Source organism: Ochotona princeps, chromosome 12, assembly GCF_030435755.1.
Source record: "Ochotona princeps isolate mOchPri1 chromosome 12, mOchPri1.hap1, whole genome shotgun sequence".
Lineage (NCBI taxonomy): Eukaryota > Metazoa > Chordata > Mammalia > Lagomorpha > Ochotonidae > Ochotona > Ochotona princeps.
This window is the reverse complement of record NC_080843.1, coordinates 38,084,818-38,095,646: the sequence shown is the minus strand read 5'-3', so window position 1 is coordinate 38,095,646 and position 10,829 is coordinate 38,084,818. Positions and strand designations below refer to the sequence as shown.

At 36.7% G+C, this 10,829-nt stretch overlaps 1 non-coding gene across 1 annotated transcript; it reads right to left on the bottom strand.

Moving 5' to 3' along the window:
* Positions 1-9,728: 9,728 nt before the first annotated feature.
* LOC118758053 (small nucleolar RNA SNORD2) lies at positions 9,729-9,794 on the bottom strand. Its single transcript, XR_004995508.1, has one exon. It is a non-coding gene; the product is annotated as a small nucleolar RNA SNORD2 (small nucleolar RNA).
* Between the last annotated feature and the right edge of the window lie 1,035 nt (positions 9,795-10,829).

Here is a 10,829-nt window from a genome sequence, read left to right as displayed (position 1 = left end):
TGAACCACTAATTCAGGGATAGCTCCACAAGGCTGAGTCAGGAAAAGTGTTTGCTTCAGGAGGCAGACGTTAAGTGAAGTGTAGACACATCGAAGAAACATACAGACTTGAACATAAGAGAAGATGGTCTAGAGCCAGATTAAAAAAATCATTAAAAAAAACATTAAAAAATCATCACCATAGGAAAATTTCAGTCACAAAGATGAAATGTGAAGAAAAATACCTAAAAAAAATCTGATGATGCTATTGTGACTGTTGTTAAGGGACTGAGCAACTGATATAATGTAGGAGAAAACAGTGAGGGGAGAGTGTATGAGGAAGCATGGAAAGGGAAATCCCTGAGCCTAAGGAACCATATCATGAAAAGTAAGTCAAAATAATACATCATGAGAAAAAAGAGTGGATTTCAAAATTCTACCAAAGTAACTTTATATATAAGCTTATTTTTAGTGAATCTTTTTAACTACTGTTGTAGATACACAAACATTAACATCAATATGCACACATTTTGAGTAAAGATTTATTTTAAACTTCAAAAACTAGATTGAGAAGGGAATTCAATAAAGGAAATAAGTCAAAAGTTTAGTGTACTAATGTCCAAAAGAAACTGGCATTTTTCATTAAAAATATAGGCTTGATAGTCTGTCTTGACATCTTGAGAAATTTAAACACGCCAATGAGTTGGGAAAGCTGATAGAAAAGCTCAATTCAAAGTCATGGTTTCAATACTTACTTATGCCATAGATAGTTAAAATGCCAAAACAGAAGTCAGATTTCCACTGAGGTAGAATGATGGCTGAAAGCTACTTAGTTTTGTTTATTTTTTCCCACATAATAAATTAGGGAGAATATCTAACCTACCTAAGAAAATAAGCTATCTTTGAGAACTTTATTTGGGCCATTTTCATACACACATAATAATATGCTAATTTTAAATGAGTCTCAGCTTTTCACTTAAACATGCCAGCAGGAAGTCTACTTGGCAAGACTTTCTTAGACATTTTGCCAATTACTGTATGTACTTGAAAACAACAAAACTACTTTCTATAAAAAGCATCATATAATTCAGACTTTTCAATGATCCAGAAGGGGTTCTACCTCAATTACTGTGAATGCGTAAAATTTTACTGTATTCTTACCACATCAATTTTGAATCTTACTGTCATCTCAGGAAAGAATTCAGAAAACATTAAATAGGAGCTGCTTAATGTTGTAAAGACTTTTTTCTCTTGCCTTCCAGTACTAATGCTTGGCAAATCCAAATGGTCCCTGCTTCCAAGGTTTATTTGTTAATCTGATAGACATAGTTACAGAGAGAGAGAGAGAGAGAGAGAGAGAGAGAGAGAGATCTATGCATTGGTTCACTGCCCAAATGGCTGCAGTAGTCAGATCTGGCCCAGGAAGAAGCCAGGAGCCAGAAACGTCTTCCAGGTGTCCCCCATGGGTGTAGAGGCCCAAGCAGTAGGGCCATCTTCCTGTTTCTGCAGGTATTTTAGTAAGGAGTTAGATCAAAAGTGAGCATACTTGAGTCTAACACTGACAACCACATGGGATGCAGTTTTGCAGGCAGCAACTTAACTGCGTGCACATGCAGCACATGCTATAGCACATGCTATTCAGTCCTTCCTTCTTCGCCATTCCTCTCATAGTTTAACAAGGCTGTCTTTTGGCATCACAACTTGATATTTATTAAAACCTAGCAATGCACTTAAGGTTGCTGTCTCATCTAAACATCATATATGGGGAGTGTTACTTGTATCCTTATCTTAAAAAGAAAGAAGCTAATACACAGAAGGGTTAAATAACCTTTAATTATTGCCTTTAGCACCACTATAGACCACTGCGAGCGTCAGGATGCAAGCTGAGGCATATCTGGCTCTAATCCAGTGCCCGAGAGCATGGAGACAACAAATCTTTTCCATGTTCCTGTACAAATCAATTATTATTGAAGCATTACCAGGGCCACTTGTTTATGCTTTGTTTATAGTTGCTTTTGGATCACAAAGGCAGAATTGGGTGTTACAGAGGTCATTAGGCTCAGCAAAGATAAAATTATTTCCTATCTGGCCTTTTGTAAAAAGAGTTTACCAGTCCCTGCTCTAGAGCTTTTTATCAACAAGCTATCCCCTCTCTAGTATTCAACATTAATACCAAGACAAATTTTCCCATTGTTGCCAGCTCTAGAATGGTCAAAGAAATCAACTACAAAGAATCTGGGATATTTAGAATACAAAATAGCACTTTAGAAAAATCTCCAAATACTTATGGGAAGTTTATACATTTAAAGCAATGAGTGCAACCTAGAGTAATGTAAAGCACCTGTTTTGCCTTTGTTTGGTATGTGTCTTCCAAGTGTGGTTACACCTTGCATTGACTGAAGAAATCATTATAAACATAAGCTATGTAACACTCAATAAATGGTAAAGTGTAACTGTTGAAAATGTCTAGAATATTGCTCATATTTCACAACAGATAAAATATCCACAATTCCAACTGTTCTTTTCTAAATGCTAGATGAGGGAAAAGTGATGTGAACAAGATGGAAACTGGAAAGGAACTCAAAGAAACAGAGGAATGTTGAGAATGGTAATTTAGAAGGCTGCAAAATGTATGCAGTATAAATCAAAGCTTTATACTTACAAGGAAAAAGTCATCTCACAAAGTTTAAACAAGAAAGTCAGTAGAAGTGGTTCAAAACACACTTAAGGTAAGAAGTGAAATGTCTCATGTCGTATAGAGTAAATAGGTTTATGCTTAATTTTATCTGTTAGTAGGGACCCTTGTTTCATTTCTAATAAATTATTAATCTACAGGGATTTTATTTTTTTCAGATTTTATATTTATTCTTGGATTATTTTATCTGTAAATATATGCAAAAATTATCAGAATCTGGTAATCTTCACTATTGATCTGCTAAAGACAGAAAATAGCACTGATGCAACACAAGCAACTGTTTTCTCAAGCCAGAATTGATTGCGAGTGTCCCCTGTATAAAAATAAAATGCATTTCTGTGGATGCACTGACACTTCACCATCTGTCCAACATCTTAGATTTACTCTCCCAGATAACTTCATATTTCACCCTGCAGTCCCTAAAGAAACATCACTTTAAACAGGGCCACATGGAGAAATGCACTTCAATAACATTTGAAGGTCTTGCATTTAGCTGCAAGGCCCTCTCACCTAAATGACTGATGTGCCTAGAGAGAGTCTCCATTTGAAGTTATGGAAATGGGGAGGAGCAAACGCAAGGGAAGGAATGTATAAAAAATAAAATGATGGCAGCAAAAGACACGGGGATTTACAGATAGAGCCAAAACATACTGGCAGCCATCTATCAGTCTGCCTTGATGAAATAGGTATTGGAAATTAACTTGGAAACCCTATGAATTACATTCAATCCATGCTCTGGGCTAAGCACTTGTCAATTTCAGCTGCTATTGCAACCTATTACTTACAGGCTACATGGCTGGCAAGCTAATAGCACTGGATAGTGTTAAAGAAAATAGGAGAGTGAACTGAATGCAGCAAGGCTGCTTGTCAGTGACAGAGCACGCCTTTCTGAAGTCCACAGTGAACACTCAAAACCCTGACTGACTCACTTGTTCCTAGGTGAGCACTTAACCTTACACATCATCATTTTGTCTATGAAGAAGGGTCCTCCTGAAAGATTAGTCACCAATCAGCCGGGCGCCCAGGAGATTTTGCTAGTGTTTTCAAGTTCTGTGGAAAAATTTTTGAGTTGTCAATTGCTTCCACAGTTGCATCTGTCTGAACTCAAGCACACGCCATATCTGACTATTTTGTTGTAAATAAACTATGACCAGTTATTGTGCCTGATCTTATTTTAAATTTTAATCATAAATTGACTGCCTATATTCCAAGGAAATGTAAAATTCTTTTGCCTAACAGATAATTAAGGGAAGCTTTGACTTATACGATAAGACGAACATCTCTACTTCTCGTAGTTTCTATATCCACGAGTGTCTGCAATTTTATAAACACCAAGAAAGATACAGCAGTACAAGAAAGCATTTCTTTAAGATGAACTCCTTCACTGCTCCTGAACTATATTGTATTCTTCAACCGATAAGCTTGTCTAACATTGAGATATTTTAATAAGCAAGCACATTCAGAGTAAATGTCAGCCAGAGTGATCTTCTGACTAACAGATGCTAGTGGGTATAGAGAGGAGGGAGGGACGTAAAAGCACAGAAAAATCAAGCAAGGCCAAATTAGAACAAATGTTTGTCAAGTAAAAAGGGCAGCTCTTCATCTGATGGAAGGGATTTAATTAGAAAAGTCACAGGGAGAAGCTGTCTCAAAAGTGCCAGGCCCACTCTCTTCAGATAAGCTAATGAACCTCATTGAACTTTGCGGAGAAATGCTGAAGCAGTAACGCAAAGAAGGAAGAATTCACCAAGTGTGTGGCTGTGCCTCTTACATTTAAGAGGGTCAATTGCTTATGCCACTCCAGGTCATACTACAGAACCGCTATGGCAATTTACCTTCTGAATCTCCGTTCTCTTTGCGAGCGGCAAAATGGAAAAATGGATCAGAGGAAAATAGGATTTAAATATGTTGCTTTCTTATAAGAATAAGATGAATGTTATTGTTAAGCAGTAAATTATAGAATATAAATCACATGTTTTGTATAGCAAATCACTCAGAAAATATATGATCTACACAGATTCCTTTTCCTCAGGTAATATTTTCATAATCAATGATACTTACAGTGAAAAATCTGTTAGAGTAAAGCTTTCTTTATTAGTCAAAGGCATCTTCCATGTATAAATGAATGCCTTAAGCAGAATGTTTTAATTATTATTGGGTAAAAAAGGACAAAAATTTCATAGGAAGCTAGATATGGAACAAGAAAACTAATTTACAAATCACACTGAAAGAACACAATTCTAGACTCTTCTGATTGCTTAAAGCTTCAGCGCTTCTGTTTGTAGGTCTTATTTTCGTCACTGGCTTGCTTTTTGCAAAGAATTCATGTCTGATATTGAACTCCTTTAGTGAGTAATAAAGCACATTTGGAATAGAGAAACATGTGGAATTAAGTTGCAAAATCCTTATCACAGAGCTTTTGGGATTCAGATTTTCTACCAAATCCCTGCAAAAAAAGTTTCTTTTCTTATCTGACACGAGCAAATGCAAGTGCCACAAATTATATTAATCAAAGCATCCCCTAATCCACTTGACATCTTAAGGTAGGAATCTAAAAGAAAAAATTTCATTGTAATAGGTGACAAATAAGAATCTTGACATTAACAGGCACTTCTGTCATTTCTCAACCTCTGTAAAATTCATAGACACGCACACACATGCACACCGTTAAAGAATCATAGAAAGAAACTGGATTTATAAACTTTATATTCTTTGTTCTAGCGAAGAAATCTTAATTTGATCAAACATAAAGAATCTATGACTATAAATCACAGAATACATAAAACTTAAATTCATATATACATGTTTTACCTCTGTCAGGGAGAAAGGTGTTGGAAGAGGCAATTGCTACTTAATTTTGTAGTATCTGTTCATAATTTGACTATTGGAACTGATCCCACAAGGAATTCCCCTTAACTGCTGGCCTTTATTCTGGACACCAATAAAGATTTGATGCACTTTTTGTACCCATGAGAAAATATCAAAAAGCTTATGAAAACTAAGTTAAAGAAAAAGATGATCGGGCCTAGCGTAATAGCTTAGCAGCTAAATCCCTTGCCTTGAACCCACCTGGATCCCACATGGGTGCTGGTTCTAATCCCGGCAGCCCTGCTTCACATCCAGCTCCCTGCTTGTGGCCTGGGACATCCCAAGGCATTGGGACTCTGCACCCACGTGACAGATCCAGAAGAGGCTCTTGGCTTCTGGGTTCGGATCAGCTCAGCTCTGGCGATTGCAGTTTCTTGGGGTGTCAATCAATGGATGGAGCATCTTCCTCTCTGTGTCACCTTCTCTCTGTTTATCTGACTTTCCAATAAAGATAAAATAAGTCTTAAAAAAAAAGACTTATGCTGCCAAAGGAAAAAAAAAAGATTGAAGTTCATGCACAGTTCTTCACAATGTTCATTTTCCATGGCTTTTGAATTACCCTCTAGCATCTTTGAGATCTTGATTAATGCTTGCGTGACTGTAATGTTAGAAAACTAGTCCCCTTACAGGGAAATTTTTTTCCATATTGTAGATCAGTAGTTCTAAATCAGGAGTTATTTTTGCCCACTATGGACTTTGACAAAGACTAAAAACATTTTTGATCTTCACAACAAGAGAGAAGGCACAATTGACATCTAATGTGTGGAGGGCAGAGGGCCTGCTAACATGTCTGCAGTGCTCAGGAACCATGCCCCCCAAAATGAATTTACAGTCCAAAATGTCAATGGCATCAGTTTGGGAAACTGATGTGCACAATCTAGCACATTAAAGTTTGACATTTTTATGAGCTTTCTCTTCTAGGGTATCTCTGCAGTTTTGTGTGCATTTGTTTCTATGGTTGCCAAAATATTTTACTTCCAGCCTGTTTACCTCTTTCTGGACCCGCCAACACAGTCTTGAGCCTAAAAGCTCACTGGAGCTGAGAAGACTATGTCTGTGTTTCTTTCTGAAAGCCTGAAGGCAGTTACTGAGAAATACGAGTGTAATGAGATATGGAACAGGGATGTATTTGGGAAGTGAAGACTGGGGGAATAGTGAACAAAGATCACCTTTTTATATTCCTTCTCCTAGCATTGTCATAGAGTTGTCATGTGACTCAAAGAAGGTGAATAAACACCTATTCTTTTTTTTTCATTTATTTGATTTCGTTTTATGACTCAGTTTCTGGGATTTCCCCATCCCCTCCCCAGACCCTCCCCTCATGATGGATTCCTCCACATTGTTTCAGTATTACAGTTCAAATCCAGTCATGGTTCCTTCATTGCAAGCATGTACCATGCACAGAGTCCAGCACCTTATTGTTCAGATCAATTCAACAGTTTCTTGGGGAGACCATCTCTGGTCTGAAAGCAGAGATGGCAGAATATCATCCGTCCAATGAAAAGCCACAACATAACATCAACAACAATTTACAACACTATGTTGTTAATTGACATGGTATTGAGTGACCAGTATGTTAGAAAATGCAAGTTCTTAACCACATCCTGTGACTACATCATTGGCATTTCAATTTTAGTTTATACACAACCGGCTGCTATATGCCTAAAAATAGTTATAGGGTACTATTCAGCTGTCTTGTGTCTATTTTCATTTTTCTATTTAGCTGTTTATAGTATTGAAGCATAATTTTTACTGAACTAGGCAAATTTTAGGATAGTTCTAACTGGCTTATAACTCTAACAAGGCATATGTCAATAGTTGAGGTGCAGAAGAGTTTTAGGAGGGGTGTGCAGAGAAATCTTCAATACCTTAGTAAGGAGTAACTAATTTTTGTGCCCTACTTAGTGAGTCCAAGCTGTCAATTTCCTGTCTGGATGAACACCTATTCTTACCTTGTCTTGGAATATTTGCTACTCTCCAGTGAGTTTCAATCCAAAGTTCTTGTGCTAGGCTTCCACCCTACTCTGTGCAGACCCAACTTCTGGCTCACCACTCCCGACACCCTGTGATCCTGTGCTGTGGCCACACTGTTGCCTGCACAGCCTTTTTCCCACTCCCAGTTTGAAAAGCATCCAGGATTAAGGAGACAGCAGCTGTCCTAAGTCACCGGGTTGTTATCAGTCCTGGAGGGAGTAGTACAAGTGATGGCAAAGGATCAGGTACCAAATGAAATCAGTAAAATCAACCTGTAGGCCAGTGGTCAGCACAGCTTAGAAACCAGCACCAGGGAAAGGAATCTGCTGAACAGAATAACAATGGCAAGAGTGAAAGAAGACAAGGAGGTGCAATGAATATTACTCATGTGTCCCCTGCAAAAACAGCAAAAGCCTTTGTCAACAGAGTTCACTGAGGCAGACATTGGAAACAGAGTATAAAGAATTTGGAAAACTTGTTATAAAGCTTAGCAACCCTGAGAAGCACTTAAGGGAGTTCAAGGCTTTTAAGGAACCTGTCACACAGGAAACATACAAACAAACAAAATCAACCCAAATTACTAGAAATGAAGGACAGAAAAAAGAAGGAAGGGCAAATATATGAAGTAATGACAAGTTGAAAATCATGCCAGTTCAGCTACCTATCACTTTTACTTAATGTAGAATTTTTAGAAAATTTAATTCACCCCTTGTGAAATGATAATATGTTTAGGTGACTAGATTATTATTCTATAGAACAGAAAGACTAGCTCAATAGTTATTGTATCTGCAAACTAAAATTACCAGCCCCCAAAGAAGTTTGTTTTTTTGTTTTGTTTTGGTTTTTTGTTAATTTAAGTCTGTGAATATGTGTGCTCTTTGGTAGTAGTTATTCTTGCTTTTTTCTGTTAGCCTTTTCTCAGTTCATGGCTGAAGTTAATCATGAAATAATTTACTGGATCTTGATATTAGAATGTGACTTAAAAACCACCTAATCAAAACTTCTTAGTGAATGACTTTTATTTAAATGGTTTTTGATGGATGTATAGTGAGTCTTATTGGAAATTTCCAAGGATAGGTGCTCACTCCAGATTAAATGAATTTTGGGATTAGAAATAAATTGATTATGTAATTTGTCTAACAACTGTCAAATTCTTAAATCCTTTCTAATGCCTTTGGCACTAAATTCAGTCATCTAGTAATTCATGAATATTTAAATGTGCTTATTTTGAGCTTTTTGTTCACCATTAGATCATTATTTGAAGAAAGGGTCCATCATGTCATTCTGTCTCAAATACACAAGCGTTAGATTCTGGGAATATAATAATCAAATAAAAGATATTTTCTCTCCTAGAATAGTGAAAGAAATACATACTATAAAATTGAAACTACATATTTATATGTAGTCAATATGCTATAAAGAAAACATACAAGTAACATATTTTAAGGAAAGTTTCCTTGAGAAAGTGACTTTTGGTAATTAAAAATAGGAAAGGCATCCTTTTCCACTTGTATTCACTTTCAGCCATTGGGAATTCTGTCTTATGTTATACTGGTAAATTTTTTGATTGTGCCTTTACAGTTCAATATGAAAAAGTATAAACCTTATTAAAAATATAGATGCTTAGCCTTACAGTTAGGCTGCATGATTTCTATAGTAGAGTACCTGAGATTCTGTGTGTGTTTGTATTTTTAAACCTCCTTCGTTTTTCTTATTTAAAAGGCAGAGAGAGAGAGAAATACACAGAAAGAGAGAGATAATTTTCTATCACTGCTTTACCGCCCCCTCCCCAAATGCCCACAAGATTTGGATCTGGACCAGGCCAGTTATGAGCCTTGAATTCCACCCTGATTTCCCAAATGGGTGACAGACACTCAAGAATTTGAGCCATCAGCTCTGCCTACCCAAGCACCTTGGCAGGAAAGTGGATAAGAGGCAAAATAGCTAGGACTCAAACTGGGCTATCCAATATGGGATGCCGGTCTCTCATGTTACACAGTGGCTCCACCTGCTGTACCATATACCCATTCTGAATACCTGAATTTGAAAGCAGCTAAAATTGCTGGTAGTCTTTCCGTTTCTAGGTAAACCTCTCTAGTTTCCTTTCACTCTTGTTCATCACAATGTTGCGTCAGTTTTTCTTCCTCTTCCCTACCACACTGTCCTCTTCTTCCTGTTTCTCCTGCTTCTCCGACTCCTCTTCCTCCTTCTTATAATGACCTATAATATGTGTCCTCATTTCAAGTCAGGCCTGAAGGATAACTGCCACAACTTCACTAGTTTTTAGAAATTACACCAAACTCATATTTCCCCTCTCTTTTTACTTAAAAACAACACGTTAAATGCAAATTTCACAAGCATGTGCTATTTTCTGTATTTCAATCCCTTATACATTGTATTTCAGATTATTTTCACATTAGTCATCTTTTAAATCACATTAAACTCACTGTCATTTGAAAATTCAGCCTTATTTTTTACACACTGTGATTGAAAGGTATGTCTCTCCCTTATTATACATTTGTGCTACTTTATAAGACAGTTACTTGATGCTGGGGCATTTAAAAATTTTTACAAAGATTTTTTTCTTAGATCAGGAAAAATGAGTCTCCTGTTGTCAAGCATTAATCCTACTTTTCTTTGGAGTAGGATCAAATATATCTGTCTGGTCACTTGACACTGAAAATAATAGAAGCTAACACTTTTTTAAGCACTCTGATAAGTGGTTTCTCAGAATTATCTCATCCTATCTTCCATTATGTCATAGTACCTATGGGTTATCTCTTGAAAAAGCTTCAACTTGAGCAGATTCTGCAACTATGTAAGGGCCCACTAGTAACTTTTAAAGCAGAGATTTACAATGCCTCTTATAACTCTCTAAGACCCTTGTGTATAGAGCCACATGTCTATCTGTAGGCTTTCATTCTTTTGCTCATTAAATATTTACTGAATATACAAGGATGAAATAAACCACAATATGTCTCCATATCTTGCACTTAAAGAACAAAAATATTTAAAAGAAATATGATGTGAAGTAATAGCATGCTAGTCACTCTATGTGAAAAGTAGAGGAAGAGTAGTCTAACCTGAGCTAGAATTGAGATAATGCTGTTTCCTTGGATACAGTTCCTCTGACTTGTGTTTTAATATATGACAATTGCCTTTGAAATGGAGAGGTTGAGGCACATTAAGTTACATCCATGCAAAAGCTGGAGAAGCCAGATCCTGTTTTTAGTGAATGGCTTTTTTTTCAATATCATAAAAGCAGTTAATATAAAGAAGCACAACTGGAGAAGCAAGCATACTCCGAGTCATAA